The 11,196-nt window shown below is 53.8% G+C and overlaps 2 non-coding genes and 1 pseudogene across 2 annotated transcripts; all 3 read left to right on the plus strand.

Moving 5' to 3' along the window:
* Positions 1–5,283: 5,283 nt before the first annotated feature.
* Positions 5,284–7,111, plus strand: LOC145982822 (small subunit ribosomal RNA). The gene has a single exon (XR_014441154.1). It is a non-coding gene; the product is annotated as a small subunit ribosomal RNA (ribosomal RNA).
* Positions 7,112–7,614: 503 nt separating this feature from the next.
* LOC145982820 (5.8S ribosomal RNA) lies at positions 7,615–7,766 on the plus strand. Its single transcript, XR_014441152.1, has one exon. It is a non-coding gene; the product is annotated as a 5.8S ribosomal RNA (ribosomal RNA).
* Positions 7,767–8,693: 927 nt separating this feature from the next.
* On the plus strand, positions 8,694–10,947 carry LOC145982818 (large subunit ribosomal RNA; annotated as a pseudogene).
* Positions 10,948–11,196: the final 249 nt, after the last annotated feature.

The following is an 11,196-nucleotide window of genomic DNA, read 5'->3' on the forward strand; positions in this document are numbered from 1 at the left end:
TGAGTATGTGGCGACCACAGGGCGAAAGAGCAAGTTGTGTCCGCTTGCGAGTCACGGAGAGATGGAGCAACCACCTGCGAGGACGATGGAACTTGGCTGGAACCACGCTTGCATTTCGTGATAGATTGCCCAGTCCGGGAAAAGTGAAGAATGATAGAGTTTTCCCAGTGTGCTTGCACAAAAGTGCAATACTTGCAGAAAGAACCGCATGTGTATTGAGTCTGGGAGAAGTGTGTGAGAAAGAGAAGTTTCCCAGGCTGTTACCGTATATCGGTATGTAGAGCGTTAACCTTTGAGCATGAGACTCTAGTCGCATAGAAGCAAAGAGAAATAAGGTTTTCCCAAAGCTTTACTCTTTGACTTTAGACAAGCTTGGAGCTTGCGTGAATTGAGGAGGAGAGGAGGAAAGCTCCATGGTTTTTACAGAGCGAATCAATTCTTAGTGACCTTTGGGGGTAGAAGGTGCCCTGTGGGTATGTGACGACCACAGGGCGAAAGAGCAAGTTGTGTCCGCTTGCGAGTCACGGAGAGATGGAGCAACCACCTGCGAGGACGATGGAACTTGGCTGGAACCACGCTTGCATTTCGTGATAGATTGCCCAGTCCGGGAAAAGTGAAGAATGATAGAGTTTTCCCAGTGTGCTTGCACAAAAGGGCAATACTTGCAGAAAGAACCGCATGTGTATTGAGTCTGGGAGAAGTGTGTGAGAAAGAGAAGTTTCCCAGGCTATTACCGTATATCGGTATGTAGAGCGTTAACCTTTGAGCATGAGACTCTAGTCGCATAGAAGCAAAGAGAAATAAGGTTTTCCCAAAGCTTTACTCTTTGACTTTAGACAAGATTGGAGCTTGCGTGAATTGAGGAGGAGAGGTGGAAAGCTCCATGGTTTACACATAGCGAATCAATTGTTATAGAACCTTAGGGGAGTAAGAGCCCTGTGAGTATGTGGCGACCACATGGCGAAAGAGCAAGTTGGGTCCGCTTGCGAGTCACGGAGAGATGGAGCAACCACCTGCGAGGGCGATGGAACTTGGCTGGAACCACGCTTGCATTTCGTGATAGATTGCTCTGTCAGGGAAAAGAGAAGAATGATTGAGTCTTCCCAGTGTGCTTGCACAAAAGGGCAATACCTGCAGAAGGAACCGCATGTGTATTGAGTCTGGGAGAAGTGTGTGAGAAAGATGTTTCCCAGGGTGTTACCGTATATCGGTATTTAGACCGTCAAACGTTGAGCTTGCGACTAAAGTTGCATAGAAGCAAAGAGAAAGCTTTTCCCAAGCTATTACTCTTTGACTTTAGTTGAGCTTGCATCTGTTGCGAAACGTAACGATAGAGGTGCAAGTTTGCATGGCTAAAAAAGAGTAAATCAATTCATATTGATATATGGTGGGAATGGTGGCTCTAGTGCTTGCTAAGCATGCTCTTGAGCGATGCCCTGTGCATTACGTGGCGAGCACAGGGCGATACAGCACCTTTGCACAGGCTGCGAGTCACGATGAGCTGGAACTACCACCTCCGAGGGCGAAGGAGCTTGGCTTGAACCACGCTTGGAGTTTCAGATAGATTTATCTGTCTGGGCAAAGTTAAGGAGTTGTGTGTTTCCCAGACTCTTACCGTATATCGGTACATAGACCGTCAACCAATGAGCATAAGACTCTAGTCGCAAAGGGAAAGTTTTCCCAAGCTATTACTCTTTGACTTTAGTTGAGCTTGCATCTGTTGCGAAACGTAACGATAGAGGTGCAAGTTTGCATGGCTAAAAAAGAGTAAATCAATTCATATTGATATATGGTGGGAATGGTGGCTCTAGTGCTTGCTAAGCATGCTCTTGAGCGATGCCCTGTGCATTACGTGGCGAGCACAGGGCGATACAGCACCTTTGCACAGGCTGCGAGTCACGATGAGCTGGAACTACCACCTTCGAGGGCGAAGGAGCTTGGCTTGAACCACGCTTGGAGTTTCAGATAGATTTATCTGTCTGGGCAAAGTTAAGGAGTTGTGTGTTTCCCAGACTCTTACCGTATATCGGTACATAGACCGTCAACCAATGAGCATAAGACTCTAGTCGCAAAGGGAAAGTTTTCCCAAGCTATTACTCTTTGACTTTAGTTGAGCTTGCATCTGTTGCGAAACGTAACGATAGAGGTGCAAGTTTGCATGGTTAGAAAAGAGTAAATCAATTCATATTGATATATGGTGGGAATGGTGGCTCTAGTGCTTGCTAAGCATGCTCTTGAGCGATGCCCTGTGCATTACGTGGCGAGCACAGGGCGATACAGCACCTTTGCACAAGCTGCGAGTCACGATGAGCTGGAACTACCACCTCCGAGGGCGAAGGAGCTTGGCTTGAACCACGCTTGGAGTTTCAGATAGATTTATCTGTCTGGGCAAAGTTAAGGAGTTGTGTGTTTCCCAGACTCTTACCGTATATCGGTACATAGACCGTCAACCAATGAGCATAAGACTCTAGTCGCAAAGGGAAAGTTTTCCCAAGCTATTACTCTTTGACTTTAGTTGAGCTTGCATCTGTTGCGAAACGTAACGATAGAGGTGCAAGTTTGCATGGCTAAAAAAGAGTAAATCAATTCATATTGATATATGGTGGGAATGGTGGCTCTAGTGCTTGCTAAGCATGCTCTTGAGCGATGCCCTGTGCATGACGTGTCGAGCACAGGGCGATACAGCACCTTTGCACAGGCTGCGAGTCACGATGAGCTGGAACTACCACCTCCGAGGGCGAAGGAGCTTGGCTTGAACCACGCTTGGAGTTTCAGATAGATTTATCTTTCTGGGCAAAGTTAAGGAGTTGTGTGTTTCCCAGACTCTTACCGTATATCGGTACATAGACCGTCAACCAATGAGCATAAGACTAGTCGCAAAGGGAAAGTTTTCCCAAGCTATTACTCTTTGACTTTAGTTGAGCTTGCATCTGTTGCGAAACGTAACGATAGAGGTGCAAGTTTGCATGGTTAGAAAAGAGTAAATCAATTCATATTGATATATGGTGGGAATGGTGGCTCTAGTGCTTGCTAAGCATGCTCTTGAGCGATGCCCTGTGCATTACGTGGCGAGCACAGGGCGATACAGCACCTTTGCACAGGCTGCGAGTCACGATGAGCTGGAACTACCACCTCCGAGGGCGAAGGAGCTTGGCTTGAACCACGCTTGGAGTTTCAGATAGATTTATCTGTCTGGGCAAAGTTAAGGAGTTGTGTGTTTCCCAGACTCTTACCGTATATCGGTACATAGACCGTCAACCAATGAGCATAAGACTCTAGTCGCAAAGGGAAAGTTTTCCCAAGCTATTACTCTTTGACTTTAGTTGAGCTTGCATCTGTTGCGAAACGTAACGATAGAGGTGCAAGTTTGCATGGTAGAAAAGAGTAAATCAATTCATATCGATATATGGTGGGAATGGTGGCTCTTGTCCTTGCTAAGCATGCTCTTGAGCGATGCCCTGTGCATTACGTGGCGAGCACAGGGCAATATAGCAAGCTTGTCCCACTTGCGAGTCACGATGAGGTGAAGCAACCACCTCAAATGTGCATGGACCTCTGTTCAGGCATCGAGCTTAAGGCTCTAGTCTAATTCGAACCCAACTGTTCACCCGCCACGCAAGCAACCGGGGAGGTAGGTATACCAATCGGTATCAATGCCTTCACTGTCGGTCAACCGCCGGTTGCAATTTCGTGGATGGAGTAGGGATCATTCTTTCGGATGAGACCCGAAGCGAACGTTAGCTATGCGTTCAAAGGCAACCCCACTCACGTGGGAAGTTGGGGTTCGAATTGTTTTCCGAAAAGCATTGCTGTATTCATAGTTTTCGGAAAATTCACGGCGTCCATCTTTGTTTCTGCACCGTGTACGAGTAAGTGACAGAGCCGCGCAAGCGGGAAGGTAGCCTTCCTTGGAAGACTGGTTGAACCTGAACCAAGTTTGTTGCTACTAACTTGTCAGCCCTCGTACACGGTGGTTCGCCTCCGACACGTGACGTAACCGTTTGTGCTCTTCCGAACGCATGTAGGTTGAGCATCAGACACCTTGAATTGACTTACCCTCCCTAGTGGGGAAGCTTAGCTTACCTCGGGAACTCCGGCTCATCCGAACGACTCTAGGATGAAGCCTGCACCGAGGTTAAGCATGGCATGTCAAATTAAGGTGCTTCTCAAGCGGATAACTTGCCTACCTCTGTTCTTCCGAACGTCTCTAGGCTGAGCACTCTGAGGGAAAGCAAGGTAAAACGTCAACCGTCGGAAGCCGAGCGAGTTCAGAGAACCGGTCCTGCGGGAGCACTTGCCCACCTCGGGAACTCCGGCTCATCCGAACGAATGTAGGATGAAGCCTGCACCGAGTTAAAGCAATTCATTTTGTCAGCCCTGGCTGCCGAGAAGTGACGAGACGTCAATCGCCGGCGATCCTGCCTACCTCGGGAACTCCGGCTCATCCGAACGAATGTAGGTTGAAGCCTGCACCGTGGGAAAGCAAGGAACGCCGACGTTTTGACGGTAACTCGCCCACCTCCTCTCTTCCAAACGACTCTAGGTAGAGGGGGGTGGGATAGTGAGCTACTTTTTCACATTTCGGTTAGCGGGAAGTGACACAAGGTACCCGACCGGTGTTCGCTTGCCTACCTTGGGAACTCCGGTTCATCCGAACGACTCTAGGATGAAACCTGCACCAAGGGAAAGCAAGCTAGCTCTCTCTTTTCTCTCCCGGTGACGGCGATGCCTTCTCCGGTTTGCGTTGCATCGTTTCTGAAGTTGACCCGTCCGCTCTGCCTACTTCGGGAACTCCGACTCGACCGAACGACTCTAAGTCGAAGCCTGCACCGAAGGAAAGCAGCGGATGTGCCAGCCTCCGTGGCGAGACAACCTAAACCCGAAGGTTCCTGAGAACTTGGTACGGGTTGCCGTCGAAGAGTGCGTTCTCCGGAGCGCCGTCTTGAGTGGCTGCCTGTAGCCGTACAGGCACGGCTGTTCGCTGGAAGCTCCCAGCCTCCCAGGCCAGGAACAGAACCCAGACGCGGGCACGGTGCCATTGGAAGAAGTCGGTTCGCCGTTCCCGCGCGCAAACGAACGTCTCGAAGTTTCCAGCTTTAAAAGCGGAACTACGTAGGCCTCTAACCAAAGTAGTGGGAGTAGTAGTATGTTTTCGGGAAAGCGGTGTAACCTGTTGTTCACGCAGCAGTGTTGCGTTGCCTAAGTTAGTGGCGAGCCGCTTTCCTTGCTTAAAACATGGCACTCTGCCTCGCGCGAGTGTTGCATACGCACAGTATGCACCGTACCCTGGTTGATCCTGCCAGTAGTCATATGCTCGTCTCAAAGCCTAAGCCATGCATGTCTCAGTACAGACTTGACCAAACTGAAACCGCGAATGGCTCATTACATCAGATATGTTTCCTTAGATCGTACGCATCCTACTTGGATACCTGTGGCAATTCCAAGCTAATACATGCTCACGGTGTCTCCGGCCGGGCAACCGGACGGAGTGCCGTTACCTTTAAAGACCAAACGGTCCGCTTCTGCGGGCCGACTCATTTGGTGACTCTAAGTAACCTCTAGGCAGACCGCACGGTCAAGCATCGGCGACGCATCTATCAAATGTCTGCCTCATCACACTGGATGGTGGGTTATTGGCCCACCATGGTGATTACGGGTAACGGGGAATCAGGGTTCGATTCCGGAGAGGGAGCCTGAGAAACGGCTACCACATCTATGGAAGGCAGCAGGCACGCAAATTACCCACTCCCGGCACGGGGAGGTAGTGACGAAAAATACCGATGCGGGACTCATCCGAGGCCCCGTAATCGGAATGTATCCACCTTAAACATTTGGGTGAACCTATCGGAGTGCAAGTCTGGTGCCAGCAGACGCGGTAAGTCCAGCTCCGATAGCGTATACTGAAGCTGCTGCGGTTAAATAGCTCGTAGTTGGATCTGGGTCTCGGGCGGTCGGTTCGCCGTCAGGCGTTGAATTGGCCGTACCGGACATCTTCTCGGTTTCCTCGGTCTGCTCTTCACCGAGTGGATCGTGGTATTCCGGGACGTTTACCTTGAACAAATTAAAGTGCTCAAAGCAGGCTATTTGCCTAGATTCTCCTTGCATGGAATAATGGAACAGGACCTCGGTTCTCTCTGTTGGTTTTCGAACCAGAGGTAATGATTAAAAGGGATTGACGGGGGCATTAGTATTGCGAGGGGAGAGGTGACATTCTTGGATCCTCGCAAGACTACCTACAGCGAAAGCATTTGCCAAGAATGTCTTCATTAATCAAGAACGAAAGTTAGAGGTTCGAAGGCGATTAGATACCGCCCTAGTTCTAACCATAAACGATGCCATCCAGCGATGCGCAAGGTTCAAGAACACCGTGCTCGCAGCCCCCGGGAAACCTGAGATTTCGGGTTCCGGGGGGAGTATGGTTGCAAAGCTGAAACTTAAAGGAATTGACGGAAGGGCACCACAAGGCGTGGGACGTGCGGCTCAACTTGACTCAACACGGCAAAATTTACCAGGCCCGGACATCGTAAGGATTGACAGATTGAGAGCTCTCTCTTGATTCGGTGGATGGTGGTGCATGGCCGATTTTAGTTCGTGGAGCGATTTGTCTGCTTGATTGCGATAACGAGCGAGATTCCTGCCTATTAACTAGGCGTCGGGGTACGTGTACCCCCGGCGCATCAAAACCTCTTCTTAGAGGGACCGGTTGTCGCAAGCAGCAAGAGTGGGAGCTATATCAGGTCAGTGATGCCCTTAGATGCTCTGGGCCGCCCGCGCGTCACACTGAAGGAGACAACGCGTCTTCCCCTGCCGAGAGGTACGGGTAACCGCTGAACCTCCTTCGTGATAGGGACCGGGGATTGAAATTGTTCCCCGCTAACGAGGAATGACCAGTAAGCGCGAGTCATCAGCTCGCGTTGATCGAGTCCCTGCCCTTTGTGCACACCGCCCGTCGATGCATCCGATCGAGTGATACGGTGAGACCTTTGGACCGGCGCCCTGCGGGGGTTCCACCTTCCGCAGGAACCGTCGGGAAGACGGCCGAACCTGGTCACTTAGAGGAAGCAAAAGTCGTAACAAGGTTTGGGTAGGAGAACCTGCCCAAGGATCATTACCGTACGGTATATCCGCTTCTTCACCTTGTCTTCCATCCGCAAGTGCGTCGAAGGGGGACTAAAACTCCCGGAGCCGGCGGATGTTACGTAGTTGGTTTTTGAAGGGTCAAGAATCGGTCCTCGGCCCCCAACGGGGGCATTCCCCCTCGCAGGGAATGCCTGGCTGAGCGGGTGTGCGGAGTAAGGCGATTCCCCCTTCGCTCCACTACTACCTAACTGTAGAGCAAATTAAAGAAAGCATGCAATGCATGTCCGTCCGGCCGGCGCTTGCGTCGGCCAGACTATAATTGCCCGGCACTTTCAAAGTTGCACGTTAACAGGGGTAGGTGAGACTCGACCTTTAAAGGTATCGCCCCGCTAAAACATGCACCCGAACCCCGTCTCGAGGCCTTGGAGACGGGGGGGTAGGTCTCATCCGGGGAGGCTCGCGAGGGCGCTTCCCGACGAACAGACACATCATTCCGCCGAAGTGCGACCTGTCGCACTTCAGCAAACCACAAACAACCCCAGGCGGGGGATCACTTGGCTCGTGGGTCGATGAAGAACGCAGCTAGCTGCGAGTCAATTTGCGATCTGCAAAACAGAGAGCATCGACGGTTTCGAATGCACATTGCGGCCCGGGTCTTTACCTGGGTCGGTCCTGGTTGAGTGTCGGAAGTTTCTAAATGACACATGTGCTCTTGCGAGCACAGCGCGTGTAACAGCACGCCACGAAAGTCTCGCGGCCGCCTCTCTCAGCGAGGTAAGAACGGTCGCGAGGTCGAATCCGAAACAGGATCATTAGGAGTCGGCCGCGAGGTCGTCTTCTCGGAGGACCCCATTCTAGTACAAGAAGTGGAAAGACCGGTCTACGGATCCGCGCGTGCGTGGAAGGGGCCTCGAAGGAGCGAGGTGATCCCGGAGCAGTCCGGATCCGTATCCCGGAAGCAGCTTTCCGAGCATTCAGGGGCGAGCAACTTGCGGAGATGGTTGTCTTTTGCAGTTAGGTTGAACCTAGCTGTAGAGCAAGTTAAAGAAAGCACGTGGAGAATGAAAAAGTTGCCGGCAGACATGCCGGCCAGACTATAACTGACCGGCACTTGCAGAAGTGCAAGCAGAGATGGTTGTCTTTTGCAGTTAGGTTGAACCTAGCTGTAGAGCACCGTAAAGAAAGCACGTGGAGAATGAAAAAGGTGGCGGCAGACATGCTATGCATGTCCGGCCGGCACATTTGCCGGCCCGACTATAGTTGCTCGCCGGTGATCGGGATGTAGGCTTCTTCGGACATTGTGGCTGGACCACTCGGATGCTCGGAAGGTTAAATTTCCAAAGTTTGTAATTACGTTGAGTGGGAGAGCCGGCCGGACGACTCAGTTTCGTCCGGGCGGGTGCCTCGCGTTGAACGCAGGGTAAGTTTCCAACAGTCGTGGAAGAGCCTGTCTCTTCGGTTCGCGCGGAAGGAGAACTCGGTCAAGGTTAGAGGTTTCCGCCGAAGCTCGAGAGCCGCCTTACCGTCTAGATAGGAGGACCTGCGTTGGGCGACGAGGAAGATCCCTCGGACCTCCTAGGAAACCTCACCCGACCTCGACTCAGGGTTGACCACCCGCACGATTTAAGCATATCAATATGCGGAGGAAAAGAAAATAACAATGATTCCCTCGGTAGCCGCGAGCGAAAAGGGAGAAGCCCGTCACCCAAGCCTCCGGCACGGTTATCCGAGCCGGCGGGCGATTTGGTGGAAGGGAGCGTCCGTAAATCCCGCTCGGCGGGAGGTTCTAAGTGTAACTTGAAAGGACCAACATCCCACAGAGGGTGCTAGGCCCGTGCGAACCTCCGCCTTGCCGAGTCGGGCTGGGCGCTTTCCCAAGGATTCGGGATGCTCTGGAATGCATCCCTAAGTGGGAGGTAGATTCCTCCTAAGGCTAAATATCACCACGAGACCGATAGCGAACAAGTACCGCGAGGGAAAGTTGAAAAGAACTTTGAAGAGAGAGTTCAAGAGTACGTGAAACCGCCTGGGGGTCAAACGGATGGAGCTCGAGAGTTCGATGGGGGAAGGTGATTCAAGGGTTAAGGACTAAGTCTCCGGCCCCCGAGCGGGGTCGTCCCCTGTCTTAGGGACTTCCCGTCTGCGAGGGTGCGTCCGGGACGGTCCCCCTTCATTCCGCGCCCGGTAGGGCACCGCGGCTCGTTGGGATCCGTCCGAAGGGCCTGGGGTGGAGCTCTCCGGCTCGTCCGGAGAACCCCCGGTGACCCGTCGGAACCCGACGGCTCAAGGGCAGGCCTGGGGATCCGCCGCCGTTTTTAGGCGGAAGGCGTAGAGGTCGCAGCAATGCGGCGTGCCTGGCAGTGTTCCCCCGTTCCCCGACCGTCCCAGGGCGCGTCCGGGGGTTCGCGGGGGGCGTACTGTGAGCCCTGGGCCCGTGCGGTGTTCAACGAGTGGCCCATCCGACCCGTCTTGAAACACGGACCAAGGAGTCTAGCGCGTGGGCGAGTCTAAGGGAATCACTAAACCCGAAGGCGCAGTCAAAGCGACTGGGACGATCGAGGTGACCCGGAGTCGCTCAACGAAAGGCCCTCGCGCAGTCCCGGGGCGATCCCCCATCTCCGGGTGCGGGGATCGTACCTAAGAGCCCACTCGCGGGGACCCGAAAGATGGTGAACTATGCTCGGCCAGGACGAATCCAGGGGAAACCCTGGTGGAAGTCCGAACCGCCTCTGACGTGCAAATCGACCGTCTGAGCTAAGCATAGTGGCGAAAGGCCAATCGAACCGTCTAGTAGCTGGTTCCCTCCGAAGTGTCCCTCAGGACAGCTGGCGCTCGCAAGGGGGGTCCATCCCGGTAAAGCGAATGACCGGGGGCCTCGGGGCCGAAACGGCCTCGACCCACTCTCAAACTCTGAACGGGATGGAGGTCCCGCTTGCCCCTAAGGCAAAGCGGGGCCTTCTTGGACCCGAGTGCTCAGTGGGCCGCTCCTGGTAAGCAGGACTGGAGCTGTGGGATGAACCAAACGCCGGGTTAAGGCGCCTGAATCGACGCTGCTCAAACCATGAAAGGCGTCGGTTGCTCAAGACAGCAGGGCGGTGGCCATGGAAGTCGGCATCCGCTAAGGAGTGTGTAAAGACTCACCTGCCGAAGCAACCGGCCCTGAAAATGGATGGCAATCGAGCGTCGTGCCTATACCCGGCCGCCGCCGCAATGCTAATGCATTGGCATCAATGCAAGAATGATGCGGCGGTGAGTAGGAGAGCGCGGCGGTGAGCGTGGAAGGGTCTGGGCGCGAGCCTGCCTGGAGCCGCCGTCGTTGCAGATCTTGGTGGTAGTAGCAAATAATCTGATGAGACCTCGCTGAGGTCAGACGTGGAGAAGGGTTCCGCCTCAACAGCAGTTGCAGGCGGGTGAGCCGGTCCTTAGACTGCGGAAAACTCCCACCGATGCGTCGGGTCAGTTTCGCGCTGCCACCGGGAGAGGTGTAGTGGTTTGCGCGAGGCGCCGGCGTCTCGGCCGCGGTCGAAAGGGAAGTGGGGTATCCAGCCCTCCGCCGCGTCTCGGGACCGGGAGTGCGTCGCGGGTTCCCTCGAAGTCCGTAAGTCCAGGTAACTGGTGGCACCAGGAGAATCTGTCGGGTTCCGGGGGCAGAGTTGTCTGTTCTGTCAGAGCGATCCCCTACGCTCCTCGGAATCTTCCCAGAAGGAGAAGGGGACACTGGGGAAAGCTAAGAGAACCGTAGTTGGGTGCGGTTTCCCCGGGTGCCCGTCGGACCTTGAAAATCTTGGTGGGAACAGCGCAGCAGAGTCCCGAGGCCTGGCCGTACCCGAATCCGCATCTGGCCTCCGAGGTAAAGAGCCTCTTGACGATAGACTAATGTGGGTAAGGGAAGTCGGCAATCTGGATCCGTACCTTCGGAACAAGGATTGGCTCTGGGGACCGGGGCCGGTCGGGGCCCGGGGGGCCACCGCGGGTTCGGTCCGGCGTGGGTCTTCGCGAGGGACATCCTTCCGGGGTTGTTCCAAGCTTGGACCGCGCGTCGGACTTCCGCGAGCGTCCCTGGGCTCTCTGAGGGGAACGCACCTAACCCCTAGCCCTTTTCTGGGTTTTGGGGGG

Source organism: Lepisma saccharinum, unplaced genomic scaffold, assembly GCF_977018435.1.
Source record: "Lepisma saccharinum unplaced genomic scaffold, izLepSacc3.1 HAP1_SCAFFOLD_437, whole genome shotgun sequence".
In the NCBI taxonomy this organism is placed as follows: domain Eukaryota; kingdom Metazoa; phylum Arthropoda; class Insecta; order Zygentoma; family Lepismatidae; genus Lepisma; species Lepisma saccharinum.